The 7,286-nt window shown below is 39.2% G+C and overlaps 1 long non-coding RNA gene across 1 annotated transcript; it reads right to left on the bottom strand.

The window, feature by feature from the left end:
- Positions 1 to 2,688: 2,688 nt before the first annotated feature.
- Positions 2,689 to 3,241, bottom strand: LOC145799034 (uncharacterized). Its single transcript, XR_014341024.1, has 3 exons — positions 3,210 to 3,241; positions 2,960 to 3,059; positions 2,689 to 2,831 (listed from the first exon to the last, which is right to left on the bottom strand). It is a non-coding gene; the product is annotated as an uncharacterized LOC145799034 (long non-coding RNA).
- Positions 3,242 to 7,286: the final 4,045 nt, after the last annotated feature.

Raw genomic sequence — 7,286 nt, 5'->3', positions numbered from 1 at the left:
CAAAGTAGTTCTCATAGCCTTTTTTATCTAAGGCTATCCCTGAGATAAGATTCAGGCATAAATCGGGAACATGCCTGACATCTTTTAACACCATCGTGCACCTAACTTTGGTTGGATGCGAACATCGCCGATTTCTACAGTCTTTGAAAAACTGGAGTTACCCATCTTCACTGTACCAAAATCTCCAGCTTGGTACGTACTAAAAAACTCCTTCTAGGATGTAGCGTGGTAGAAAGCTGTTGTATCTACCACCCACTCGGTGTCGTTGTCTGACATATGGAGGGATTCTTCTTATTCAATAGAGAATAATGCAACATCCTCTGAGATAGTAACTGCAGTGTTCCCATCTTCGATCTTTGGCTGTCCATTGCCATGTTTTTGTTCTCCTTTCAAGGCATAGCAATATTTCTTTATGTGACCCTTTTGGCCACAATGGTAACACTTGAACCTTGGCCAACTCGTACCTTCTCTGGATTTCCCTTTGTCTTGAGATCTTCCTCTGCTGCGTCCTCTACTTTTGCGTCTTCCCCTGCCTTTGCCTCTGTCTTCATTTTTTATGATGAGGAAATGAGATTGATCTCCACCCATGTCTTTCTTTCTTGCCTCTTCACTAAATAAAGCATGTATAACCATGCTCATGGTTAGTTTCCTTTCTGGGGCAGAGTTGCTGACAGACACCACCCATGTCTCCCAATTGTCTGTTAAAGAACTGAGCAGCAATAGGGCCTGCATTTCGTCATCTAACTCCATTTTGATAGTTACCAGTTGGTTCACCAAATTTTGAAACTCATTGGTGTGTTTAGCAATAGAGATACCGCCTTTCAACTTCAAATTCATAAGTCTTCTCATCATGAGGGCTTTGTTCTGAGCAGTCTTTGACTGGTACATGCCTTCTAACTTCGTCCAGAGAGCATAGGCATCAATCTCTTGGGCGACATGGTGGAAGACACTATGATCGATCCATTGTCTGATCTGGCCAATGGTCTTTCGATTCTTCCGCTTCCAGTCTTCGTCACTTTCCGTTGCTAGTTTAACTTCGTGAAGCTCAATGGGTCAAACAAATCTCGACAATACAGGACATCCTCCATTCTTGGCTTCCAAATTGCATAGTTGGAATCATTGAGCTTTATCATGGATCCTGAATTCGATGTTGATTCCTCCATCAGACTTCTTCGTTGAGTCCAGACTGATCAAATTAGCTGGAAAAGCACTTTGGATTGCCAAAATAAAAATTGAAATTTTTTGAAAGCTGATTTGAAAAATCTGACCATACGGATGCGTCTAGAATATTTCAAATATTTGGAAAGCACTATTGGATCACCCAAATCGCACCTCAAATGGCTTAGATCAAGCCAAAACAAGTTGAACGGTTCAGATCGGTGACTTCTGGAGCGCCTGAGAAGCACCAGATTATTTCTCCTGTTCGGCGGGCGTCGGGCTGACGTTAGCGGCCAGTCAACGGCTTGGTCAGCGGCTTCGGCTCGTCAACGGCTTCGGCTCGGCTTGGCGGCTCGGCACTTAACTTGGATAACGTCAACGGATGACGTCAGATCGTCTGGCGCGTAACTATGCATGAAATGATGCGTCTTCTTCCTCTGGAAAGCATGTGAGAACGGTGTCAGTGGCGCGTATGGCGCGTGCGGCATTGTCTGAGCTTCGTTTTCGATGCGATTTTCATGGCTGTGCTCGTCTCGTCGAGTGCTTTTAACTAATGTGATCAAAAGTGGATTTCGATTATTTTGATTTCTGGGAAATTTTTGAAAAACACACCCTGTTTTTCTGAAAACACACAAAACCGGCTCTGATACCACTTTGTTAGGATCAAACACACCCAAAAAATAATCTCACACACACAGAGAACACAATATTTACGTGGTTCGGCCCAATGCCTACATCCACGGACAGAAATGAGAATTTTTCACTAAAATGGAGCAAAATACAAAACAGAGGAGGAGATAAAACTCCCACTCAACTCACAGCTCTCTCTCTCAAATTTCTAATGCCATTCATCCTCTCCCTCCCGTCTCTATTTATACATAAAAAGAAAGAGAGAGAGAGGAGACAAACCCACACAATTTTCTACATTCTTTAATGGTGAGGGTGAGTATTAACAATGCCAACAATGTGAAGGGAAGGGAGAAGCTTGCAGATATGCCCAGCATAGGCTTTCACTTCCAGTGGAGGTCTTCTTACACCATCTTCTACATGCGTGCGTGGAGGTTGGAGCAACACCAGGTACCCTGCAAACCCTTACACAGAAGTTGCACATTTGTAGGGGCCATATTCCTCCATAACAGGTCAGAAACGTGGCTAATAACTCATATGAGAGTTTGAGCATATTTAAAGAGTTCACTTCAAGGCCTAACAGCTTATATGAGAGTTTGCCCATAACTTGTTTGATTAATATGGAATTCCTAATGCATTTTCACAAACAAAATAAGGTAAATCCTAATCCATGCTCTAATTCATTTGTACATAATATATGGATTGTATATCATAAACTGGTCGATTTCAAAAGTATCATTTCCAATTTATAAGGCTAGTGCTATAAGCATTGTTTGTAGCATTCAACTATTCAATAAACGATTGTAAATTGTCGTTGTATCTACCTACAGAACAGAATTCATTGAAATGGCATTCAAAATCTCGTAAAGAGCTTCCAACCCTTCAAATCGACGCAAACTTGTAGGACCTGCATAGAACTGAGAGCTTTGACATATGAACCATACCTTCCATTTACAAATCTCCACTTTTCCATGTCCAAGGCATCCATGCCAACATAAAGAAAGATAAATATCTCACAAACAAATGATAATGTCGCAAAAGCATGCCTGAAAACATGTTTAAAGGCAACTACAGTATTAGTACCATTAAATATTGGAGTATTCTGCCAATACAGAAAAGGAAAAAATAATTTGTTTCAGTGGCTAACAATAACTTATTTGGACATGAAACATACTTGGTAGTGATTCTTGAACTCTCAGTGACATTATGCCAGATGTAATAGGACATCACAATCCCGCAAAAGAAACTGTGAGAATGGCACTTAAATAGAATAACTGCAAAACAAATTAGGCTTTTAAAATTCCAAGGCTAAGATGCTAAAATTGCATGACTCCAAAATTTGTATGAGTGTTCAGGATAAGACAAAGTCACAAAAGAAGAAAGAAATAGCAAATGAGGTGCCTATAAGTTGTGGGAAATCATACTTCAGCCAGCATATATGAAAGATAAACCATGAGCATCATAAGAGTAGCCTCACGATCAATAGAGTGCTTGCAGTTTGTAATAAAAAGTATAAATAGTTTTCCTCAATGAATAATTGAAAATTCTTGTACTTGATCCTCTCATACCACTTCTCTTTCCTATAAGTTGTGGGAAATCATACTTCAGCCAGCATATATGAAAGATAAGCCATGAGCATCATAAGAGTAGCCTCACGATCAATAGAGTGCCTGCAGTTTGTAATAAAAAGTATAAATAGTTTTCCTCAATGAATAATTGAAAATTCTTGTACTTGATCCTCTCATACCACTTATCTTTCCATAAGCTACTTACAGATAAATAAATAATAATAATAATAAAAGAATCAAACAGATTCTCTTGCCATAAGCTACTTATGGATAAATAAGAATCTCTCTCTCTCTCTCTCTCTCTCTCTCTCTCCACGCACCCACAAATGTAGTAGCCATCAGGACCACAATCATATGCTACAACAAATCAGGTGCAGAAGCAGAGACAAAGGGAGCTTTTAATCACCTGCAACTGCACCATTCCTATGGCCCTCATTGACAGACTCTATCTGTTTTAAACTACAAACTCCCAAAACAAATATCAGGCACTGCATTTTGTGGTAGATTAAGTGATGATGACATAAAGTAAATTTAGCAGTATGAAAACTATTTACAAACCTCCCAAAATAAAGCTTTTTGATGATAAACAGACTAGCAAATCCAGCCTGCGCAAGTATAAACAAAAATGTCAGAGACATAAGACCAGAAGTAAACACATGCATACATACACACACGAGAGAGAGAGAGAGAGAGAGAGAGAGAGAGAGAGAGAGAGAGAGGGGCAGGTACTCACTACGACTCCCAGCATGGTGCTCGTGGCAAATAAATATAAGAAGCTGCTGACTAACTACAAAATTGTGCTTGAGTTGATATGAGATAAGTCAAAGCTCTGGATTGTGCACATATGAATAAAATTTGCAATATATATCCTAAATGTTCTTTAATGAAAAAATAGGGAACACAAACAAAATAACTCAATAAGACAATTACAAGTTCCCAATTTAAAAAGACATAGAAGTTAATAAATATCAAAAGAAACAAGGGAACGGGAACAAACCTGATGGACATTTCCTGGTTCAACAAAAATGATGTGTCATATACATCATTCGGTGGATCAGGGAGGGAACCAGCTGCCTTTCCTTCTGAATTTGAATAGTGCAAGACAGCCACACCAGTAACACTTTGCCAAAGAGACTGATTCACAAATCTAGCACTGGTTACAATATAATAATCACTACTTGCATTCTGATCCATGGTAACCAAAAAAGAGTAGGACTACTCAACATGGATATCTAAACTAGTGTAATCGTGTTACGATGTGTAATAACCCTCTGTTTCTGCTACGAGCAAATTATGGTTCTGGATTGGAAAGTTCAAACAAGTTGAGACTGTTAGGGAAAATCGATGTGATTCCCCACAAGTAAATCAATCAATGGGAATAAAAATTAATGCGGAAAAATTAAATCAAAGGCAACACAAGAATTTTACGTGGTTCCCTCAATGTGAAGTACGTCCACGGGATCGAAATCCAATTCCACTATCAACCAAATAATTCCAAACGATTACAAACGAGACACTAATGGTCTCACAAAACCACCCTTAGGTGAATTCCAAATAATCACAAATAAACAAGAGGAAAGACCTCACCAAATAGATGAACCAAAATAATCACCACAGCAAACCTTCAAAGCAAATTCGAAGCAGAAGCCAGCCGAATAACCAGAGCAATAATTAATCACCAAATTGAACCACCAATTAGACTTCTGTGGGACGCTTGTTTACCAAACCGAAAAAATAAACACTATCTCACCAAGGAAGAATTTGCTGCCGCCACACCTTCTCTTCAAAATAAACAATATATATATATATATATATTGAATCTTGGGTTTTAAAAGCAAACCTAATTGTATCTAAATTGGATTGGGTTTCCTCAAATATAATATATAAAAATATATTATACCTAAATCAAGTCAAATTAAAACTCTTTAACAAACTAATTGGGTCCCACACTCCAATAAGGAGGTATACCCAACAATTCTCCCCCTACCGACTTAGGTGGAGAGATCAACCATACCCGCCAAAGTTCGACACTTTAAATGTTTGTCCCTCGACAAAGTCTTTGTCAGCATATCTGAAATATTATCATCTGTGTGAACCTTTTCGAGTTGTAACAATTTCGAATCTAACACATCACGAATCCAATGGTATCTCACATCAATGTGTTTCGATCTCGAATGAAAAGTAGAATTTTTACTCAAGTGAATAGCACTTTGACTATCACAATAAAGCACATACTTTTCTTGCTTCAAACCCAACTCTTGCAAAAATTTCTTCAACCATAACTCTTCTTTGCAAGCTTCCGTAATGGCAATAAATTCAGCTTCGGTAGTTGAGAGAGCAACACATTTTTGTAATTTAGATTGCCATGCCACAGCTCCCCCTGCAAAAGTCATCAAATACCCCGAAGTAGATTTCCTAGAATCAACATCACCGGCCATGTCAGAATCTGTGAACCCATCAAGCATCGGCTTACCATCCCCAAAACATAAACATACCTTCGAAGTCCCTCGAAGATACCTTAGAATCCATTTTACCGCTGCCCAATGTTCTTTACCCGGATTAGAGAGAAACTGACTCACCACACCAACTGCGTGAGTAATATCCGGCCTTGTACAAACCATGGCGTACATCAAAGAACCAACTGCTGAAGCATAAGGAACTTTCAACATCTCTTCTTTGTCTTTCTCACTTATAGGACATTGATTCGAACTAAGCTTGAAGTGACCTGCAAGTGGACAACCAACCGGCTTTGCTTTATCCATGTTGAACCTCTCAAGAATTTTCTCAATGTAGCTTTCTTGAGATAACCAAATCAGCCCCTCTTTGCGATCACGAACAATTTTCATACCAAGAATTTGCTTTGCCGGTCCCAAATCTTTCATAGCAAAAGACTTGCTCAACTCCAATTTCAACCTGTTTATCATGGTAGAATCTTGACCCACAATTAACATGTCATCAACATAAAGCAAAAGAATAATAAATTTACCATCTGGAAAATTTTTCACAAACACACAATGGTCCGAAGTGGTTTTAGTAAAACCATTATTCATCATGAAAGAGTCAAATTTTTTGTACCATTGCCGCGGGGCTTGCTTGAGACCATACAAACTTTTCTTCAATTTGCAAACAAATTTCTCTTTCCCTTTCTGCACAAAACCTTCCGGTTGCTCCATGTAAATTTCTTCTTCAAGATCACCATGCAGAAATGCGGTCTTCACATCAAGTTGCTCAACTTCAAGGTTCATACTTGCAGCCATGCCAAGTACAACCCGAATAGAAGACATCTTTACAACAGGTGAGAAAATCTCGTCAAAGTCAATGCCTTTCTTTTGCCCAAAGCCTTTCACAACAAGACGTGCTTTGTACCTCAGATTTTTGCCATCATTCTTCAATTTGAAGACCCACTTATTTTTCAGAACTTTCCTCCCCTTAGGCAACTTCACTAAATCATAAGTCTGATTTTCAAGCAAGGAATTCATCTCCTCTTCCATGGCCTTTTTCCAATCACCTTTCTTTGCATGCTCAATTGCTTCTTGGTAGCTCTCAGGCTCCCCTTGATCAGAAATCAACACAAATTCATTAGGAGGATACTTTCTTGAAGGTTGTCGGTCCCTTGTAGATTTTCTTAACTTAAGTTGTGGTGGCGGTTCTTGAGTTGGATTCTCTTCCTCAATTTCTGGCTCAACTTCATTAGAATTAGCATCATCCTCTACATTTTCAATAGGTGGCTGCACATCTCCCCCGTTTTCATCATCAACTGAAGATGAAGGAGATGAATCCATGTCAATGAGATCACTAGTTTTTGGCACCGGTTGATCACCTTTGCCAAAGTCTTCAATTGTTTGGTCTTCAAGAAACACAACATCACGGCTTCGAATGACTTTCTTGTCGACCGGATCCCACAATCTATAACCAAATTCATCACGCCCATAG

The sequence above is a fragment of the Camellia sinensis genome, chromosome 9, assembly GCF_055761805.1.
Source record: "Camellia sinensis isolate YWXY chromosome 9, ASM5576180v1, whole genome shotgun sequence".
In the NCBI taxonomy this organism is placed as follows: Eukaryota; Viridiplantae; Streptophyta; class Magnoliopsida; order Ericales; family Theaceae; genus Camellia; species Camellia sinensis.
Note: the sequence above shows the minus strand (reverse complement) of the source record. Positions and strands in the feature narration are given on the sequence as shown.